This window comes from Phascolarctos cinereus, unplaced genomic scaffold (genome assembly GCF_003287225.1).
Source record: "Phascolarctos cinereus isolate Bilbo 61053 unplaced genomic scaffold, phaCin_HiC Scaffold_4;HRSCAF=312, whole genome shotgun sequence".
NCBI lineage: Eukaryota > Metazoa > Chordata > Mammalia > Diprotodontia > Phascolarctidae > Phascolarctos > Phascolarctos cinereus.
In genome coordinates, this window is record NW_027555847.1 from 448692824 (window position 1) to 448715599 (window position 22776).

The 22776-nt window shown below is 40.4% G+C and overlaps 1 long non-coding RNA gene across 1 annotated transcript; it reads left to right on the forward strand.

Annotated features, from left to right (window-relative positions):
• The first annotated feature begins 13614 nt into the window (after nucleotides 1–13614).
• LOC110200821 (uncharacterized) lies at nucleotides 13615–21735 on the forward strand. Its single transcript, XR_002322314.2, has 3 exons — nucleotides 13615–13819; nucleotides 19751–19872; nucleotides 21335–21735. It is a non-coding gene; the product is annotated as an uncharacterized LOC110200821 (long non-coding RNA).
• The last annotated feature ends 1041 nt before the right edge of the window (nucleotides 21736–22776 follow it).

Here is a 22776-nt window from a genome sequence, read left to right on the forward strand (position 1 = left end):
AACAAGAAGAAGAAAAGTCACCATTCACATTGGGTGGATCCCCTATGGAGGATTTAGTGAAAAACCTGAACAAGAATTACCCAGGATGAGAAGCATGGGGATATTGTGACGATTCCATAAAAGGATCAAAGCCTAAACCTCCCATAGTCATTACAATCTGGAATAAATCTGAGTCCTTGTGTGACATCATCTTTTCTTTATTGGGGCAACACTGAGATATTGGCAGCATTTATTTTGTAGCTCCCTGGATTTCTGCCTGACCTAGTTAGACATTTAGCATCACTGGCCTAAATAATTTCATGAAGTGTGCCAAAATATCCCAAAGCCAGAACTTAAGCTGGAAAAAAGCAGGAGTGAGGAAATTCAGTTCCTTGGATAAATTGCAGGCCCTGAGGACTCAGGATAAAGATGCCTTCTATGAAATGAAACATGCACTGGATCCTTGAAGTAGAGAGTCACCCAATCTCTGGCCTGGATTACTGGGTCCTGCTAGCACCCAAGCCAGATATCGATGGTATTTTTATTCACCTCTTGCTTTCCTCAAACTGATTTGCACGCAGTGTCTCCTTCCCTGATTCCCGTGTGCAGCTCCAAATTAAGGTTCTGCTACATGGGAAGGATCAACTTTGGACATTCTCTAGGACTTTCTCCCTACAGAAAAGAGAAACGTTTTGGACTTAAAGGTAGTTTGACCCTTTGTGCACTTAAATGGGAAAGGCTGACAGAGCACTAGGAGTTTATTTAGTAAATCCCTATTCTGCACCTATGCTATGGTGAATAATTCTTGAGAGATGTCAGGGGCTGGGCATTATGATGTATTATAATAGGGATTCCCTAAAAATGAAAAGCAGGCATAATCTTTGTTACTCCCAGACTCTTTTGTTCAATTTTGCCACAATCCACTTGCAACTCTTTGGCCTTTTCTGAAATCAGCCATTAAAAACCAATCACAGACTTCATTTTGAGATGAATGAAATCCACCAGTAGCAAGCAATCTCAACATCTGAGATCCAAACAAGACACTTCATCTTCTCCCAACTTCCTAGGGACCAAAAAAAAAAAGTGAGTCTGATTTCTTCTCTAATATCCCATTGCTTTTGGCTAAAATAGGAGAACAAAATGTTTATACCTCCTCAGAAGTATCCCCCAAGTCCCATTCCATTTCCCTAAATGTCATAGGAAATCTAACCCAAGAAATATTAATAACTCCAACCAAACATAAACAGGCTTATATTTCAGAGACCATTGGTACTGGTAAGAGAATTAGGGATTCTACCAACCTCTAAACCTATGATAGGTATAGAAATAGATGGGAATGCACATAAGGTCTGAGTGGTGAGAGACTGAAGTGTCAGATTATGAATTTTCCCCTCATTCTACTTGGTGTTAAGGATGGACATGTTTCTTGGGAAATGAAAAGAGCATATATTCCTGATCACTGGGCAAGTTCTCATTAAGTCAAAGTTTGGCAAGAACTCTAGCACAAAAGAAAATTCCGGAGTGCAGTTCTTTGCTTGGGATTGTGTTAGAGATGGACCCAGATGTTAAAGCCCTTTTCATGGAGGACTAGCATGGAATGGAGGAAAAGGAAGACCTCTGGACCATGCCTCTCTGGAAGCAGTTCTTAAACATGAACTTTAAAATGAAGCAACCTGGGAGGGTGACAGTGATGACCTCTGTGTGATTGTCTATCTGGAGTTTTATTTTAGTTTTGTTGGGCTGTTTCTTTTTCTCCCTTTGGCTGAGGGGGACCCTCCTACTCCTCCTTTACTTAGCACCCCTCACTGTACTGCTGCTTTCCCAGGTCAGAGACCTCTATCCCCCACCCCTTACTTTCAGTGAATTTCTGTGAAAAATATTAATATCAAAAATAAATGGAGAAAAAAACATTTTCACAATGAAAAAAGGGGGGCCCAAAATGAGAGCCCAATTTTTAAAGCATGCATGGATACACTCTTCCTGGTGGGTAGTGCAGAGCACATGCAATGTTCTCTTTCTGCTGCAAACATAACACTTGGAACTTGGCAGAGCAAGTTTCCAGCCATGAGTAAATGAAAGGCTGGTACCAGGCAGGGATAAGTTTTCTGGTTGCCTTTGGAATATAACAATGATGGAGACAGAACTAAGTTGGAATACAAAAGGATTCTGCCTTTTTTGTGTTCTTTCTTTCCTGACAGCTTTCAAGTGAGGAGGAAGAACTGCTGTAGACCTCCAGGAGAGGCAGAAGCATCATTCCCTAATTCTCACCTGATTGTCACCTGTCTGTGAACACAGAGCAATTCTGTTTCTTTTGTCTCTTGTGTTCATTCTTGAATGAGTTTCTGGAGGCAGAAGAGACCAGGTTAGGACCTGGTGATCTATGAAAGGTCAGAGGAACTATCCGAGGTCCAGCAACCAGAGCTGGAAGCAGAGTCTTTTGCTGGCAGCGGTAGCAGTCGTATCCAGCGAGGAACTAGCTCTGAGGACTAATCAGCTTCACCCGGCCCAGCAACAAGCCAGCCCAGTTGAACAAAGGAACTGCTCCTTCATCAGCTTCACCACACCTGGAAGTGAATTTTGTGAGGATTTGGTGCAAGAGGAAATTACTCCCGTGGAAGTGAGAGAAGGGAAGAAAATAAGCCTTTATCCATCACCTATTATCTTCCAGGTACTGTCCTAAACTCTTTTACTAATATTGTCTCATTTTATTCTCACTACAATCCTGTGAGGTAGGTACTACTTTTATCTTCATTTTACAGTTTAGGAAATTGAAGCATATAGAGGTTAAGTGACTTGTCCAAGTCACAAAAAGTGCCTGCCGCTAGACTTAAGCCCAGGCTGACTCTAGGCTCAGTGTTCCATCTACTGGGCCGCCAGCTGCCATGGCCAAGATGTGCTGCCCAGGGTGAGGGGGGCCAGTGTTTAGTATCACTTTTATTTTGAACCTATTCTCCCCAAGGACTGAGTAGGTGCAGAGGGGAGAATGCACCGTATTTGAGGGGGATGTTTTCATACTTGGAACATTGCTGTACCTTCTCAGAATATATCCCTTTATAAAAGCTAGAGATATCAACTGGATATTAGGGCATTTGGGACTGGGGTTCACAAGCAATGGTACTAGAATCTCTAACCCTTCAGGTTTATCCCTCAAGCCTGGAGAGGAAGAATAGACAGTTTTCCTCTGGGGGCCCAAACTGGTCAATAGGAGTAGGAACTGAGGAGAGAAAGCCCAGAGGAGGTGCTATGACCCTCCTGAAGTTTGCTTTAAGTTGAAGCATCTGTCAAAGGCCAGGAATTTACTGCGAAACCAGTGGAGAAAATGGGCAAAAAAATACTAGAATTGTTTTGCAGTTATTGGGGAAATAAGTGTAGGAAGGGATTGGGGAGAGAGGAGAGGAAAGGCTAAGCCTAACTACAATCAATAACTTGCAGGGACAACTTTATCCTTTGTTCTAAGGGACTTGGCATCTGGGCTTGTAAATCCTCTGGGCCAAGTCTCGGAAAGAGCAAAGTAAGAGGAACTTTTCTTGATCCTTGGGAAGGAATGTCTGCTTTTTCTAAAAAAAAAAAGGGTAGTTTAAAAGTACATAGCAGTAGGTGGAGAGAGGAAGGAAAGAATAGGGACAGCCTTGTTGCCTATTACTGAGAGAGAGAGAGAGAGAGAGAGGAACAGCTCAGAAGCAAGCAGCAGTGGTATGGCTCAGACTCTGAAAACAGAGCAGGCTCTAGTTCTAGCCTCTAGCCCAGTTTGAAACCTGTAGAGAACTAACAAGGGTAAGAATCCTAGACCAAAGGAGAGCCCAAAGAGTTTTTTAACTCTGAGGCAACAGAGCTTCCTAGTTGATTGACAAAGACTGAGTCCAGTAACATTCTACTATTGCTCAGACTTAAACCCAAGTCATGAACTTTAAGAGCTCCGATCAGGAGGACAGCAATCAGACTTTGTCCAAACTTTGTCTTGAATCAGACCACTTGAAGAGCACTGAAAGCTTGCAGGTCTCCAGCCTGACCTGTCCCTGAGATTCTGGAGTAACACCACTCCCAAGAAAGCAGCAACAGGGCCTGCCCCGACCTTCCCTACAGAAATGCACAGAGTCTGGCCTTAAGATCAAATCTGAAGTCAGGAAGTAGCCTGGAAGAATGAGCCAACCAAAGAAGAATCCCATCATATAAACTATTATGGTGACAGAGGTGCTCAAAACACAAACCCAGAAAAAGAGAATGATTTTAAAATATCTACAGGTTATATCTCAAAGAAAAATACAGCTTACACACAAATTTGACTAGAATTCTTAGGAGGCATAAAGCAGTTTTTTTAAAAAAAGATTTTAAAATGTTTTTGTCAATGAAATGAGTGCTAGAGAAAAATATCAAAAAAGAAACAAAAAGTATTTTGATTTTTGAAAGGAATTTACAACTTAGTGAAAGAGGTATAAAATCTTACCCAACCAACAAACTCTCAGAAAATTAGAATGAATCAAATAAAAGATAATGACTCTCTGAAACAACAAAAAATATTAAGAGAAAGTCAGAAGACTGGAGGGAGGGGAAATAAGGTCTCTCACAGCAAAAACAACAGACCTGGGAAACAAATGAAAAAGAAAAAACAATTGAGTCATTGGAATACCTGAATATCATGACCAAAAAAAAGCCTAGATGTCATATTTCAAAAAATCTTAAAATAAAATTGTTCAGATTTCTTAGAACCAGAGGGCAAAGTAGAAATAGAAGGAACTCACCAACTACTTCCTGAAAGAAACCCCGAAATGAAAATTCCCGGAAATATGATAGTCAAAGTCCAGAACTTCCAGGTCAAAAGAAAAATACTGAAAGCTACCGGAAAGAAAGAATTCAAGTCCTGAGGAGTAAGTATCACACACAATTCAGTAACCACCACTCTCAAGGAGTGAAGAGCTTGGGATACCATGTTCTAGAAAGCAAATAAAATAGAACAAGAATAACTTACTCAGAAAAACTGAAACTACAAGGGAAAAAAAATGAACCTTTCATGAAGGATCTTTAATGACCTCCAACAATTCCAAATGAAAAGGACAGAGATGTGTAGAGACTCTGAAATTCAAACATAGGATTTAAGAGAAACATAAAAAGGCAAACACAAACAATAATAAAGTACTGAACAAGAATGAACTGTTTGCATTCTGATATGTGACCCCTAAGAGCCCTATCATCATCAGAGTTCATAGAGTCCAATTAGACAACTCCTGGGAGTGGTTCTGTTATGTTTTGATTAAGTTAAAAGAAAAATGGAGAGGGAGGAGAAAGAGGAATACATGCAGTGAGGATGTGAGGAGAAGGCAAGGTAAAGGAAGGTTAGGGAAAATTATCCCATATAATTAGAGTGAGCAAGTATATATATATATATATATATATATATATATATATATGTATATACACAAACAAGAAGGAGGGGATGGAGGAGATTGGCTGATACTTGAACTTCACTCTCCTCTGAACTGGTCAAAGGAGGGAAGAATACACACATAGAGTTGGGTTAAAAAAAATATCACTCAACAGCAAAATAAAAGGGGAAGGGAGAAGGATGAATTAGAGGTCTGTCATATTAAGGGACGGATTACTCCAGAGCTAAACAAACCCTAAGAATGTATAAAACAAATCATAGCTCTTTTTAAGGTAGAAAAGTATGAGAATCTGAGGAGGTATCCATAAATTGGAGAATGGCTGAACAAATTATGTTGTATAAACATGATGGAATACTCTTGTGCTATAAGAAATGATAAAGAGAATGGTTTCAGAGAAACCTGGAAAGACTTATATGAACTGATGTGGAGTAAAATGAACAGAACCAGAACAATTTATACAAAGACAACAATATGGTAAATACAAACAACTTTGAAAGAATTAGGAACTGTGATCAGTTTAATGACCAACCACTATTCTAGAAGACTAATGATGGAACATGCTACTTACCTTCTGATAAGAGGTGTGAAGAACTCAGAACATGAAATGAAACAATTTTTTTTGGACATGGCCAATGTGAGAGTTTGTTTTGTTGGATTATTCACGTTTTAACAAGGGTTTTGTTTTTCTTTCTTCCTCAGTTGGGAAGAGGGAGGGATTACAGTGGGAGAAAGAGAAGGCAGATATTTGCTGATTGAAAAAAAATTTTTTTAACTACATAATAGTACACTGACAATGAATTTCAGTGGAACAGTGTCAATTGATCTGTTTAAGTTATAGATAAGATGATGACCTAACAAGTTAGAGCCAAACAAGTTAGAGGAAGTCCCCACACTAAGAAAATCATAGTTCCTTAACACATCGACATTAGTGTGGTTTTATGGATGTAGGATCCAAGCTCCAGTGTATGGAGGTGTGGAGGCACTCCTTCTTTGTTCTAAGACTAGTCTTACAACTCATATATCAGGGACTCAGTTCCTCCTCTACTTATCTTGACCCGGTCTTCTCTGGTTTAGAATTCCTGTGGTCTTCTTAGGGCCTTCTGTTCATGTCTAATAAATCCTGTTTTATCTGTAGCCTCCTTCCTCTCTCCTGTACATTCTTTGTGAAAACAAACTTGCACCAGTAAAGTCTCAAAAAATACTAGCAAGATTATTGCACAAATCATGAAAGTAGAGCCTTCTACCACCTTGGACCTGTGCCAGTTCCAGCTCTGGCCTGTTTAAACCACTTGTCTTAGCCCAGTCTTCAGCCAGTTTTAATCCCTTTTGCCATCATGACACTTCCTCCCCTTTTGTCAAACATGATTAGAAATTAAACATGTTCAACAAACCAGAAACATGGTCTATCTAAATTAGCATGACTCTTTCAAGTAAGAGGTCAAGTTAGGGCTCCTGCAGAAAAGTATCCTTCTATGGAATTGCATAGACCATCAGTAGGGTACCACAGTGGCCGCTATAATATTACAGGTGCATGAGTTAAAATGTTGGGACACCATTCCCATTAGTTTCCGGCTTAGTAGGGCCTCCATCTGAAGAGTTTATTGATAATAATTCACACAGATACAGAATGTCTCTTAGCTAGTGAAATTTTGTGAACATGCCAAAAAGATGTAAACCAAGTCATATAAAAGAACAAAAAGCAAATTGTTAAAATTACACTAATAAATGACTGAGCACTCCATTAGGATCCAGAGTCTTCAGTTTTCACAGAGATTCTGTTCAGGAGGACAGATCTAGATAAAAGAAAGAACAAGGGAGGAGTCCCCATGTCTTTAGACAAATTCCCCCAGAGTCTATCTTTTTTTCTTTATGAAGAATGTATAAGATATGGTTTTTCCCCAATTCCTGTGCAAAAACCATGATTCCCTATTGGGCCATTCTGAACATTTCCCATAAGCATATGATAGTGCTTTTCCATTCTTTCCCACCATCCAGTTGTCTTTTTTTTTTTGTTACTATTAGCCCAAGATGCAACCAGTTCTTTATATCCAGGTTGTAAGGCCAATTGTTTTACAAAGATGCTGCTTTCTATTCCATCTGAGTATATTGCTTATCCATGATATCCTCCAGGTCATTTTGGGTAGGCTTTAGATTGAAGATTCCTGTAACCAGGGAAGGCTGAGGAAATCATTGCATCCTTAGACGATGCCTTCCACTATAAATCCTTTCTATTCCCAGAGGCTTCAGTCTTTACTCTATTTTAATACTAATATCCTATCTGCCTATGTCCTCATCATATCCTAACAGAAATATCCTGACTCAAATACAGAGGTACAGAGGGACATTTTGGTACCTTACTAGTACTTTGACATTTCAATATAGATTCATTTGTCCTTTCTTCCCAGTATGCTTAGTGCCAAGAGAATATGGACTATAAAAATACAGAAGTAAGAGTTTTTGAAATGATTACTGGGAAGAAGAGAAAAAAGAAAGCAGGAGGGGGTGAAGAATGGTGTAGTACACCATGTCTTAGGGCTTTAAGTGACGTTGTGATTCTTCCTCCCCTCCTGCCAAGGTTAGACACTGGGTAATGATATAGTCAAGTTGGCCCAGTGCCAGGAGGTTCTGCTGCTCTTGCTAATGACTTGTCTGTGGTCCTGCTGGGGTCTGTGTTCATCCTGACCACAGGTAGGCTTCTTCACTCCCACATAGAAGCAATCTTTTGGTGCAGGATCTCAGTGGCTCCACATCATGAAGACTTTATGTTCCAATAGTGAAGAGCAAGTCCTCCCCCAAACTCATCTGTATCACGTAGGTTGAAAATGACTATGATAGTTGCTTAATCAGAAAACTACAGTCATTTGAATATCTAACATAGGGGACAGGGAGAGAAGAACACTGACTTTAGGAGGAGATTGCATCTGGTATCTGTGTCTGCTACTGCCCGATATTACTAGACTTCCTGCTTTGATTAAACTGGATTGATTTAGTACATAGTCCAAAACACTTGTTATCAACAGCTATCAATATCTAGTATAAAACACAGACCTTCCATCTGGCATTTAAAGCTCTTTGTAACATGGACCTTTCCTACCTTCCTAGCCTTCCTATACTTAGCTCTCCTCCACACTCTCTATGGTCTCACTGGCCTATTTGCTACTCTTTGAACATAATGCTCCATCTCCCAAGTCTGGGTCTTTACCCTGGCTGTCCCCTTGTGATTCTCTGCCACCTCACCTCTGCCTCTTAGCTTTCCTGGCCTTCTTCAAGACTCAGCTCAAATCCCAACTTTCGTAGGAAGCCTTTCTGATTCCCACCGGATATACTTCGTTATTTACATCTCTTCTACTTCATTAAAATGTGAACTCCCTGAAGGGAGAGGCTGTTTTTGCCTTTATTTGTATCATATTATATTAGTATCATATCTTACATATAAGTGCTTAATAAATGCTTCTTGACTGATTCACTCAGTTTCTTGTGGGATGAGGGCTTGTCTAAAGTAGAATATCTTGAATATCTTGAATCTTGAGCAGGGTTCTTGGTAACAGGGGGAAAAGAGAGTGAGCTCCTATAAACCTTGAAGAACACACAAAGAAATTTAGCATGTTGAAGAACTTCAGCATCCTGTCAATTGGTCAACAAGTATTTGCTGACCATGTGCCAGGTACTGTGTTAAGTGTTGGGGATAAAAAGAAAGGCAAAAACACTGTCCCTCCCTTCAAAGAACTCATATTCTAGGTGGGGAGACAACATGGAAATAACTAGATACATACAAGATAAATACAGTGTCAATGGAAGATAATCTCAGAGGGAAGGAATTAGCTGTGGTCTTCCAATTATCTGGAGAGACCTAAAAAGTATTTTATTGAAGGCAAAATGTAAGCAAAATCCTAAAGAATGCCAGGGAAGCTAAAAGGTGGGTGTTAAGAGAAAGAACATTCTGGGCATCAGTCAATCAAATATGTGGACCTGGAAGATAGAGTGCCATGTTTGAGGAACAGCAACTGGACCGGTGTAGCTAGACTGTGGAGTGTGTGGAGAGGAGCAAAGATAGGAGGGTGCCAGATTGTAAAGGACTTTTATATTTGACCCTGGAAGTATTAGGGAGGCAGCCAAGGAAGTTTATTTAGTAATGATAAAAGTAGCTAACATTTTTATATTACTGTATTTCATGTACTGTGCTAGCACTTTAAAATGTTATCACATCATTATATTAGTAGTAGTTTATTGAGTTAGAGAATGACATGGTCAGACTTGAACTTCAGGAAAATCACTTTGGTAATTAAGGAGAGGATGGATTGGAGTGGGGAGATACTTGAGGTAAGAAGACCAATTAGAAGATATTTGTATGCCATAGTCCAGGTGAAAAGTGATGAGAGTGGTGGCTGTGTGAATGAAGAAAACAAAACACACACGCCAGATGTGATGTAAAGGTAGAAACAACAAAATTTGACAATAGATTGGTGATGTGTGATGAGAGCAAGTGGCAAATCGAGGATGAGATCATGGTTACAAGTCTGGGTGCGAGGATGGTGGTACCCTTATTGGGAAGAAGAAAGTCAGGTAGAGGGAACAGTTTGAGCGGAAAGATAATGAGTTCTCTTTTGGACCTGATGAATTTTAGATGCCTGCAGAACACCCAGTTTGAGATGTCCAAAAAACAATTGGTGATGTGGGTCTGGAGCTTAGACAAGGGACAAGTCCTAGATTTATAGACCTGAAAATCATCTGTGTAGGGATAATAATTGAATTCATGGGACCTAATGAGATCACCAAGTGAGACAGTATAGAAGGAAAAATGATAGAGCCTTGGGGAGTGACCTGGGTGAAAAGTCAGCAAAGGGGATGGTCAGACAGGTAGAAGGAGAACCGAGAGAAAGCAGTGCCACAAAAAAAAAAATCCCAACACCTAGAAGAAGACAGTATTCAGGAGGAGATGTTGTCAAAGGTTATATAGAGGCTCTCTGACATTCTATCCTCTTTGCAGCTATTGCCTGCTCAAGAACTTTTTAAACCTCCATCTTGGATTTCTTGTGAAGGAGAAGAAGGGCTCCTGCCTGATCTGAAATGGTAACAATGATGCTGCCTACACACAGTATTTTGCACATATGTTTGCCTAGATGAGCCTGAAACTGAAGTTCAAACCTCAAACCTCAAACTGTCTCCTTTGGTTTGCATTTCTTTCTCTGAGCACAAGTGCCTGAATAGAAATCCTGAGATATTTTTTTCCTAGTCTTGGCAACAGCCTCATGAATTTGGAAGTTCCCAGGTTCCTCCACTGATCCTGAATGGAACCTGGAGGAGTTTTTTTTTTTTATCAATACTATAATGCTTCTTGGAAAAGATGAGGATGAGTCTAAGCCATGCCCTCTCTTGCTAGAAAATATGGACTTTGAGGGACAATGCAGAGAGTGCTGAGCCAAGGTGAAGGTGAAATAGCTATCTGTTCAGCTGTACCATTGGGAAGTTCCCAAAGTGGGCAATATTGCACCCTGAGGGGCACTGGGATGATGGGAGAGGGAAGGTAATAGCCTTGGGTGTGTTGAATAGATAAGAAAATTTTGAAAAACTGTACATATTTCATCTGTTGTACAACAGAGTTAAAGTCACAGTGATTACATTATTTTCCAAATAAACACACAAAATGCAAGTTATAACTATCAGTGGTCAAGCCCGCCAACAGGTCTTAACAAGCAGGTGTTGGCAGGTGAGTGTGTCATGCATTATCCAGAAGTCCAGCATGCATCATCAAGAATATGTGTGTGTAATGACTTGTTTATAATATAATGCTATATGGTTACATGATACAATATTGCATCATCAACATTTCAGTGCAGGAAAAAACCCCACAAATTTACAATAAATTATTAAATTTAGATGTCACTTTTTAAAAAAAATTTCTATTTTTTTAAAAAATTGTTAAAGGATTAAAGATTTCCAGGAGGTATTGAGAAATTTTTTTAAAAAGGGGGCAGTAGGCCAAATAAATTTGGGAACCTCTGACTTAGATGTTCATATTTTAATATTTAATGTTTTAAATATCAGCTTCTTAGAAGAGCATAATAAGATTTATGGAGTTAGTGTTTCCTGTTTTATGTCTTTGTCAATGAATATATATGAGTTTTTTGTGTTTTTGCATTTATTTGGTGGAGCAAAAATAAAAAGCTGTCCAATACCTGATCTACATTATACATTGAGTACTTTACTGCTCCTTTTAGAGGAGAGTGGTTACTTTTCCTCAAGGTTCCCATCATTCTCATGCTAGTAGCCAGTTCTATGTTGATAAGAATCAGATTCATAATAAAATTCCCCCTTTCTCTTTTGAAGGATGAAATTACCATCAAGTCAAGTCAAGAAGTTGTTAGCTGATATGCTTTTGATAGAAGAGAGAATTCTGGCAAACATCTGGACAGTTGAAGTCCCCCATCCCACTATGTCATGCATCAGTGCCAGGTCTGTAATGTTTCCCTCAGCCCTTGCACTGTTTCTTCTTTCTAAGTGGTCAGTAGTATTTCATAATGACAAAACTGCTTTTGTTGGTCCTCCACTGACCTTCACCCAAATGTTCTCCACCAGGTTTGCCCCATCCAGTTCTTGAATTTACTCCTAAATAATCCTTCTTTTTATTTATAAGCTTCTTTTTTTTCTTTCTTTTTGGTGAGGCAGTTGAGATTAAGTGACTTGCCCAGGGTCACACAGCTAGTGAGTGTTGTGTGTCTGATACCGGATTTGAATTCAGATCCTCCTGACTCCAGAGCTGGTGCTCTATCCACTGCACCACCTAGCTGCCCCCTGAATAATCCTTCTTGATATGAAATAATCACACACACACACACACACACACGCACACACACACACACACACACACCCCTACACGCACGCACACTTTTGCGTCGAGGTCATTATAAAATTTGGTTCCATGTGAATATGTTCTGAATTTGAAATCAAAGGGCATGTGGGTTCAGATCTTGGCTCTGTGGTCATGTGACCTTGGACAACATACTTTCCCTTCTCTGGGCCTCTTCAGTTTCCTGAAGAGTTTAGACTAGATGATCTCTAAGATACTCTCCAGGTTTCAACCTTTGATCTTGTAATCCTATCACAACAGAGGAAAGAAGTGCACTTGAAATGAATTTTAACTCCCCTTTAAAGTATGTATGAAGTTTTCAATGAGCTTATTTTCACACACTGAATGCCAGAACAAGAATTATCAGTGAAGCAACATCAGCACTGTATGGGATGGAGGCAGTAATGTTATTAAACAGCAACATGAATATCAGCATCAAAAGGACACACAACCAGAATAATGAAATGTTCTTGGTCATGGTGGGACCATTGATATCAGTCATAGGCCAACCAGGAATATTTCAGGGAAATATCTATCTGGAATATTTGAATTTGATTCAAAATAAATATCAAAATATTAATTAAAAACATAAAACATTAATTGGCTGAGTTTTCCTAATCTAGTCTGACATTGCTTCCTGGAAAGCTTTTTAAACCTTCTGTCTTTTTTTTTTCTGCTTGTTATTGAAAAAGTGTATAGTACAATTGCTCATCTCTTAGCGGGCTTACAGTTTTCAGACTGACAGAAATGGATCATGACGCAGAAGCCAAGACTTCTGCAACTGGGTGGCCCACTAGATAACGTGTGGGATTCAGGAAGGCCTGAGTTGGACTTGCCTCAGATACGTACAAGTTGTGTGGCCCTGAAAAGTCATTTAACCTTCCTTGCTCAGCCTCAATTTCCTAACTTGTAAAATGGGGATAATAAAAGTATCTGCCTCACAATGTTGTTGTGAGGATCAAATGAGGTAATGTATGCAAAATGCTTTACAAACCTTAAAGTACTATATAAATGCTATCATCATCACCACCATCATTACTTAGCCAGAGCCTTTAGGAGACGTCATACTCACTCAGCAAAGGTCTTTCAACAAAAACATAAAATTATATGCAATCATAAGTGAACATTCCCTGGAGGGAAGTAGAAGGACCCAATGTATGGAAGACAGACTAGTCCTGCTCTGTTTTATTCAGTTGCCAAGCAAATGGAATGAAACCCAAAATCACAGCATCTGTCTCACTCAGTGAACTCTGAGTAACTAGCCAGCTCTCTAACACAGACTTGAGCCAAGTCTTTAGCAAAACCCCTTCCCTGCCCCTGAAGGTTTAGTGAGGAGCTAATGAAAAGGAATCTGCCAATTTTCAGTCATTTGGGGACACTCCAAGCTAAGAATGCATGTTGAGAGAATCAGGGCCTAAGAGGCCTGTATTTGGAGAGCAAGCAGGACTCTTTCCTGTTCCAAAATACTTGCCAAAGCCATGTCTGAAATGTCAGGAAGGAGCACATTTCTAATTTGACAGGTCAGCAAAAACAGTCACTTAGCTGAGAAGAAATGAGACTGTGAGCTGACTTTCTCCTTCCTTCTTCCTCCTCAGGATTTACTGGTCTTAGGGTAAGTAACTTTAGACATGCCCTTTTGAATTGGAAGCTCTAAAAACTTGGCTGGACGAAAAACACTCAATTTGTTCTGCTCTGTGAGTTTGGGGCTTGGTTTTTGTTTTGGTTTTTTTAGGGGTGACGGGGGAATAGGATGAAGCAGGAACTGGTTGGCAGAAGCATTCATCATGCTCTGATTTTGAAACAGTGGTTTAAGAAATGTTGCTTTATAAATAAATAGAAGTTTATTATTCCCTTTGAGCAATTACAATATAATCTTCCTATTATTCTGCTCTCTTCTCTAAAGAGTCTCCAGGAAAGGCTTTGTTTTGGGTTTCCTTGTAACTCCCTGGCTTTTTAAAGGGGTCTACTATGTAACTAATCCTTGAGATCATGACCCGAGTTGAAACAGCAGAGAGAAACTGTCTTTGAAGGAGAGATAGTGATTTCACAAAAACAAGCATTTCAATGATTTCCTTGTAGTATCTCGGAGCAAGGAAAGAGGTAATTAATTAGGAGGTAGGTTTCTGGCCAGCTTTTCTTCCCTCTCCTGGAGAAAAATAGAGGGAGGGAGGTGGTTGTTTTTGTTGTCTGAGTGTGATAAATCACAGACACTTCAAATGGACCAGTCACTAGGAATTGGGGGGAAAGGGGATTTGGCCTAAACTTGGATTTAATGTGTAGAAAATACCTTGTTATGGAAATTTCCCCCAAGACCAAGTGCTAGAAAGGTTACCTGAGGCCATTGAGAGGTTAAGTGACTTGCTCCCCCAGGGTCACACAGCCAGTAGGTATCACAGGTAAGACTTGAAAGCAGGTCTTCCTAACTGAGGCTAGCCTACCTACCATCTATTATATGCCAGATTGCTTCTCTCTAGAATTAAAATGCACTCTCACCCAGTTTATATATCATACCTTGAGACTCCTTGAAATGAAAGGCAAAAAGATTCTTCGTCTTGAGGTTTGGTCATGTATCCATCTGTCACTCCATTTAGTGAACAATAAGCCTTCGTCTTGACGCTGAGACTTGCGAAGTCATGCTGGAGACAGTGAGTCAGCTGTGAGCTGTGGGCCATCTACCAACAAGCTGTCCATCAGAACCCTGATTCCAACAAAGATACTGGGCTGACGCCTGATGATTTTGTGTGAACAAGTCTACTGGCTTTGATTTTAACGATCAAGTCAGCATTTTACTCCCATTTCTCAGCACACTCAAAACACACCCTTCTTTCCCACACCCCCTCTCTTCCAACTCCCTCCCATATAACCAAGTGTATTCAGTCCCTACCTTCCCTCCAATCTACATGATAGCCTGTTTAGAGAAGGACCCATTCCATTTTCTCTGCTGCACACTTCTCTGTATGCTTTTCTTTCTTTTCAACTTATCCTTATGATAGTCCTTTCCCCCATCTTTAGCCTTTGAAAAATGACTAACACAAGACAGGTGTGAAAACTATTGCACAGTTCCAAGGCAGGGGTTGGCGATTATAGCATGCATGCTAAAGATGGCTGGAGGACTGGGGATCACTGCCACAGTTTGCTCTTGAAAGAGTCAGCCAGGTGTAGTAAAAAGAGGACTGAGTTTGAAAGCAAAGGATCTGAGTATGAACCCAAAGTCTGACAATTACTCACGGTGGGAACTTGGGTAAACGTCTTCATTTCTTTGAGCTCTGTTTCCATATGTAAAATAAATGGAGTGTATAAAGGACTACATAACCTGTAGCCTAGAATGTCAGCTCTGGGTTTAATTGGTCAGATTCAGTTGTGAGAATGCTTTTCACAAACCACTCTCTTAGGTTCATGCACTCAATAAATATTTCCCTGGGAAACATCAGAATTTGGGACATCTTACCCCCACCCAGAATGTCCACGTAAGCACTCAGGCTAGTACCACATGAAATGCAGGGCAAGCTTTATTTCACCCCACAGAAAATGCAAAATGCAAAGGAATCGTATATGAGCCTATAGATACTCAAGATGATTCTCCTTCCCTCTCTTAGGGGACCTAATCTTCCACCCATGGACTTATATGGTCTTCCAGACTTAAAAGATTGAGGCTCTCCAAAAAATGGAAAGTGACTTGATCCCCTTCTAACTCACAATACTAATAGAAGACAAATTCTGTCTAAATTCCTCTCCCAAATTACAACCTTTTCTGCTTCATAGTCACATGGCTCCTCCTCGTCTTTGGTTCAAAAACTCTTCCACCATTCTGACATTGCTTTACCATAGATGCTACCTTTGGGGCAGAGAAGTTCACTTCTCCTTGGAGTGAAGAGTGGGCAGGGCTGTGGTGTAACTAGCTCAAACCAAGCTCAGAAGAGCCAGTATCAAATTTTCAGTGGGAGGATTTATACCTTGGAAATCAGCAAATGTTACAAACCAGAGCTTGATTTATTATTTTATTGATTGTCTAGATTTAAGAAAGTGATCAGGAAAATGTAAACAATGTAGATTAAACTTAAAAGTGGGTCTTGGGAAGGTATTTGCCTCTCCCCCCTGTAAGAGATGATCTCTCAAAAGTGAAGCCTCCTCAGGGGATCAATAGTTCTTAATATTTCTTGTTCGTTGCTTTCAAAACCCTCCCCCACTCAGACTCTGTTTGTTTTTGTTTTTGTTTTTTAAAGGCTTAGCAGAAAGAATAGCCCTGCTGCCTTTTCTTGTCTCTGGGATAACAGGGAAGGGGGTTAGGAAGGGAAAATTGCAGTAAATTTTGGTTTCCTAGGAATAACCTAACTCATGGGAATTCGGCCCTAAATCCCCTCCTAATCACCACACCACTGCTAAGTCAGCATTAGGTTTACTAAATAAGGACATGTATGTTTGGATTGGCTATTCCCTGTTTCCTTGTTCTTTGTCTTCGAATTTTTGAGCCTAAGAATGTAAGTCTGCCTCCCAGCTCATGGGATAGGAAGATTTTTCGCACCTAAGATTGTAAGCCCGCCTCCCCAGCCAATGGGAATAAGGGATAGTGGTGGGTGGAGGTTTGTGTTAGGACATATAATCTCATTTCTTTTTGCTTTCTGTGCCTTGCCTCTCTCCTCCTGGAAGTGTACTGGGGGAGCAGACGCCCCTTCTCTTGAAATTGTAATAAAAAGTAACCTTTGCTTCCACCTTGAGAAGTCTCTGAGTTTAATTGATTTAGAGTTGCTGTCCCACCCCCCCCCACACACACACGCAGAGCTGGTTGTTAAACATTTACCAGCACACTCCTGGAGATGGGGGGAGGAGAGGAGATTGTAAAGATAAGGGACTTTGTGCCTTTCCCTCAGCAATATATCTGCTCTCTATGTGTATTCTGGTCTCAGTCTGTTCTCTCCAATTCTTTGTCTGTTTTTTTTTAAAGGTCCAAGTCCAAGAGTGTAGCTCAATTCTAAGTGAGCCAAGTCTCAATCAGTTATTCTGAATTCATTGCCAGTGAGTTTCCAAGAGTAAGGGTACTTAATTATATTCCATTAAGGAGATAGCATCAAAATCCCAAATGTGATAGGAATAAGGATGGATATTTATACTTTTGTCTAAGGCTTCATCCTACTACCCTGTCAAACCTGACCAAGCCACTCCTATACTCTCCCACAACCCCCAGCCCCCTGAACTGCTACATCCCTGTCATGTCCTAGAATGAGCCTGACACATTCAATTTCTGGCTTGGTCTTCATCTACTTAGCCATATCCCTTTCTTCTTTCCATCACGTTGCTATATTTACTTATTCATTCATTCATGGTCATAATTTAAACACACAGCTTAATTAGAATATTAAATGCACAGTAAAAGTAGAAGCATTGAGGGCACCTAGGTAGCACAATGGATAGAGCACTGGCACTTTTCATCAACTCTGCATATCCAGTTCCCCTGAAGGTACAAAACTCTTTTAGGCTAGGGTCCCCCTCTCTTCTCTTCAGTCTCCCAGCCATAGCACAAGAGCAGTAGAGAGGGCCAACCTGGACATTCAGTTTCTTATTATAGATCTCCTAATCATGGACACAAGTAGCAAACACAACTAGGTTAGAGAGGGCTGCAGAAATGTCACCAATTTTTCCAGTTGTAACTACATGAGCAAACAAGAACATGTCCTAACATCTCTTCTCCCAGGGGGTTATAAACCACATTCTGAGGCCTGTTTTATGTCCCTGTCTGTTCCTGCACCCCAGCACTGAAACAAAGCCCGAATCAAATGCCCCAAAGGCTAACACCCCTGTGGTGTTGCCTGACTGTCCTAAGTCTAATACTGTTAGTCACAAGGTGACAGTCCTCAGCTATCATCATGTCTCTCTCAATACAAAGCTTTTTTTTTTTGCCTTCAAATGCCACACACTCTGTCTGATGTCAACCCCCTTCTCCTACTGCCTTAATCAGCCTTATGGGTCAAAAGGGTGGATGCAGCTGTGTTGGAACATCAGCGTACCAACAAAGGAGATAGAATGGCTCTGATAATATTACATGAAGAAATAAATCAATAAAACTGGTAGAGAGTTGGGGACTCTGCAGAGCTATCTATCAAATAGCTATTCACTCACTCCTGGGGTGAATACAAATGAGCAATGAAATGAGAAAGGCATTATAAAGAGCTTACTATGTACCAGGCACTATGTTAAAGGCTGGGGATATAAATACAAGCAAAAAAAAGATAGTCATTGAAGACAGAATGTTAATCTCACTAATTTTGTTTTCTGTGCTCCTCTTGAGAAACAAGCTGGTCACTGAAGCTTATGGATCAATTTTTTTTTTCCAACTAATTTGCAAGAACAATTTATGAAGCATTACTAATGTTGAGTAGATTTTGGCACTAGAATATGCCTAGGAGATATCTTAAGGAGTATCATAAGTTGGTCCAAACTCTTATCAGAAGAATATGCCTGCCTTTGTGGAATATCACAGAATCTCAGAGTTGGAAGGGACCTCGAAGGTCATCTAATTCAAACCATCCCTGAATAAAAGTCCACTTCCCTGGCAAGCGGCCATCCAGACTCCATTAGAAGACCTCCAATGAGGGAACCAACCATCCCTTTCTCTTTGGGACCACTATAACTATCCAGAAAATTTTCCTTAGATTGTGCTGAAATTTCCTTCTCTGCAAATTCTACCCATTAATTCTGGTTCTGGCCTCTGGGAGCAAGCAGAATAATGTGATCTTTTGAGATGTTGATGTGTTTTAAGATGCAATTTGTTATGCTGATTAAAAACAAGTGATGAAAGGAAAGTAAGAGAAGAACATCAGGCCCATTTAAGTTAAGTAGGTTCAAATTCCCAAATTTCAAGGTGGTTTTCTGGTAAAGGAGAAAGAAGTTACCATCCTGAGTGATTATTTATGAATAAAGGAAAAGCCACTTAGTGTTATCAGGTAATGTGACGGTCATTTAGGCTGCTCTTGCTGATTCTGAGAGAAATAAAACCTTCTCCAAAAATGTAATTTTGAAGGAATAGATGGATTGTATTTTCTTAATTTGGCTCTCACTTAGCTATGACTCATCACTGTCTGCCTGCACTCATGTGACTTGGAAAGGCAAATGGATGTTGACAAGGAAATCTAGCCCTCCAGTTTACAGATGTCAGCCCTGCTCAGCCTGAAAAGCTAGCAATGAGAGTGGTGCCTATTTCTTGTCATTTCCTCATCAGAAAATTCAGGGGTCCACACGAATGTCTAATATGATATTCCAAGAAAAGGCAGCTGATCTCTAACTTTAGAAATTACATCCACTGTGGCAAATACTCATGTCTTCTCTGCCTTCAGGCAGGACAAAGGCAAAAGTAGCAGAGATAAATGTCTGTTTACCCATTCCTAGGACTCCTGAGGATATCTGACACTTCTCTTGAAAATCTAGCCCAAGGTCAGCATGCCTCACACTCTAGATGCTCTTCTTTACTCTATCTGAGCAGTCAATCAACAGTATTGTGCATTCTTTTAGATGCTAGGGGAAATATCTAAAAATGATCTCTCTTTCCCAGCCCTCAGATCCAAGGATGGTTCAGGACCACTCTATTAGGAAGTGAGCTTTTCAGTGCCTGGTCCAACTGCTCCACATCTTCAGAGCTGAGACAAATCCCCCCACTCTTATGGCATCTACAAGGTAGGCTCAAATCAAATCTAGATGTGGTTTCTGAGATGCATGCTCTGTGGTTAGCTACCAGTTAATGAATTGCTAGGTAACAGGGACTTTCTGGTCACTACAATATTAAAGAAAAAGAAAACCAACAGTTTTCTGTGTTTATTATTATGATTATGTTGTTATTCATCAGTCATCTCAAAGATGACCAATGACATCATGATGTGATTGGTGATGTCTTGACTTGCCAGTGAATTGGATTTAAGCGAGGAAGAGTTGCACAAAGTCATCAGCTTTGCTCTCTCTTCCAGGGTCATGAAGTCCAGTGGCAGGATACAAGTCAAGATGACAAGTGATGGTCCAGGATACAGGCCAAATTCAGAGAATGGAGACAATCACTTATGGCTAGGGTAGCATTTGAACTAGGACTTGAGGGATGGTTAACATTTTGATAAGTCAAGATAGGGACAAAGGTCATTTCATTCATTCAGCAAATACTTATTAAGTGAAAAGCAATGTTCTAGGTGCTGAAGATAATAAGGACAAATAAAAAGCACTCCCTGCTCTCAAGAAGTTTATGGTCTACTGGAGGCTACATCATATAAACAGATAAATTCAAGATAGTCTGATGAAGGAGAAAGAGGCATTAACAACTAGGTGGATTAGAACAGGCTTCTCATGGGAAGTAATACCTAAGGTAGACCTTGAAGGTATCTATGGATTCTAAGAGGCCAGGGTGAGAAGTCAATGCAATCCAAGCCTGGTATGTGGCCTGATAGAAGAGATGGGTTTAAGGTCTCTCAGTTGCCCTTAACATGATTTAGCTTGTCTGCTGAGATGGTTTTACAGGAGTGTGGCTGCTGAGCATGCTACAGCTTTTTGGATCCACAGGAGAGAGTTTAGTCACTAGTGGACACCAAAGGTGCATGAGCAGACCTGAAAAGGAGTCAGCAAACCCTCACACCAGAGGTGCTGATCCTTCCTAAGCACCCCATTAGCCCCATTTTATTATATAGTTACAAATTTATCAGCAGTGATCCCATGGAGCATGTGCTTTGGATCCATGGAGATGGACCTCTTGCTAAAGCGACCTTTTGCTAAAGGAGAGGTGCTTTGCTTTGGGATAATGCAGCAATCCCTTTTTGGTACCCATGACTGGAAGGCATGTCAAAGAAGATTGAGCTAGGTAAAGTCACTAGCTCTATGGGTTATAAAGAGTAAAAAGAGAGACAGTTTCTTCTCTCCTTCAAGGTAGCCTCTTTGTTGGAATAAAACCAATTCCAGCTCTCTCTAGGATGTCTAGAAAGCTACAGGTGGGGAGAGGGGTTCCTTCTCCTTCCCTTCCACCTCCCCTACTCTTCTGACAGTAATGGCAACTGCAGGTACATGGCAGCAAGAACGTGTGCTTGCCTAGGGGAGTTTGAGCCTGAAATCCCTGAACATGAAGTCCCTGGCTGCTTCTTCTGGTCTGTTTACTTTCCCTCAGCCCAGGTCACAGACAGCTTTCCTGAGAAAGACACATTTCGAGGCCTGGCGGTAACCTTGTGAGTTCAAGAAGCTAGGAGTTTCTGAGGGTACTGGCTGCCAGATTCCCACAACGGAACCATTTCTTGGAGGAGAAGCATCACTTCCAGGAGGATGCTGCATCTGAAAGAACTAAGAAAACCTAAGCCATGCCCTACTTTTACCAGGGCATCAGGACTTAAGACTTTCACAGTGTAGGTCTAAGGTGAATGAGAAATATTTTTGCCTTTAACTTTCATAACAGTATACTAGGTGATGGATTACTACATCATAATTTATGACTTGTTAATGCACTTGTATGAGTCTTTTGGGTTTTAAGCATTTCTTTTATGGTGGGAGAAATAAATAACTATCCTATACCTGATAAAATATTTTGTACTTTTTTCTAGAAGGAACCCTAAATATCCCTTTAGAGGAGATGCTAAATATGACACATCCAAGATTTGTTTATAATATTTTCCTGGCACAAGGTGGAATAGGGGTGAATGAGCCAGAGGGTAAGAAATAGCCCGCATCTCTTTCTTTTTTAAGGCTAAGGCTTCCGCAGAAATGAACACAGGTTCACTCTCACCCAGAGCTGGAGTCCTTGGTAAAAGGGGCCCTCTAGACCATGGATAATATAAAAGTAGTAAAAGTAGTAAAGGACTTTGTCCCTGATCTTGAGAAGTTAAAATTTTAACCAGTAAGACAAGGCAAGGTGGTGGCTAGGTGGTTCAGTGGACAGAGTGCAAGCCTGAAGTCAGGAAGATTCATCTTCTTGAGTTCAAATCTGACCTCAGCCACTTAGTAGTTGTGCTACCCTGGGCAAGTCACTCAACCCTATCTGCCTCAGTTTCCATATCTAGAAAAATGATGAAGTAAATGACAAACCTCTCCCGTATCGTTGCCAAGAAAATCCCAAATGGGATCATGGAGAGTTGGACACTACTAAAACAACTCAAGAACAACAGTAATAATAATAACAACAAGAAAAAGAGAAGGCAAACACAAATAACTCCAAGTCAACACAAATGATTGAAATATAAAGATACCCACACTGCGCATTAGAGCAGTGCAGCAAGAGACAAGTGCAAATAGAAGAGTGGAGACAGTTGGTGGAAAGTTTCAATTTTGTCTGTAAGGATCTTATTTTTAGGACAATAATAACTGATGAGGCTGAGTCTTGCTACAATTTGGCATCAAGGCTGCCATCCTAAGACACACAAAAAAACATCATCGTTGAGATTCATGGGCAAATGCCACAGTTTTCCCAGCATCTCAGGCTGATTGAGCTAAAATAATTATAATTTTTTGGTACCCAGCAAGCTTGAGCAGTGTGATCTTATGGACTCAACACAATAAAAAATTTCCCCCACTATCCTGTCATATCTACTGGAATTCAATCATCACGCACTCTTCTTCTGG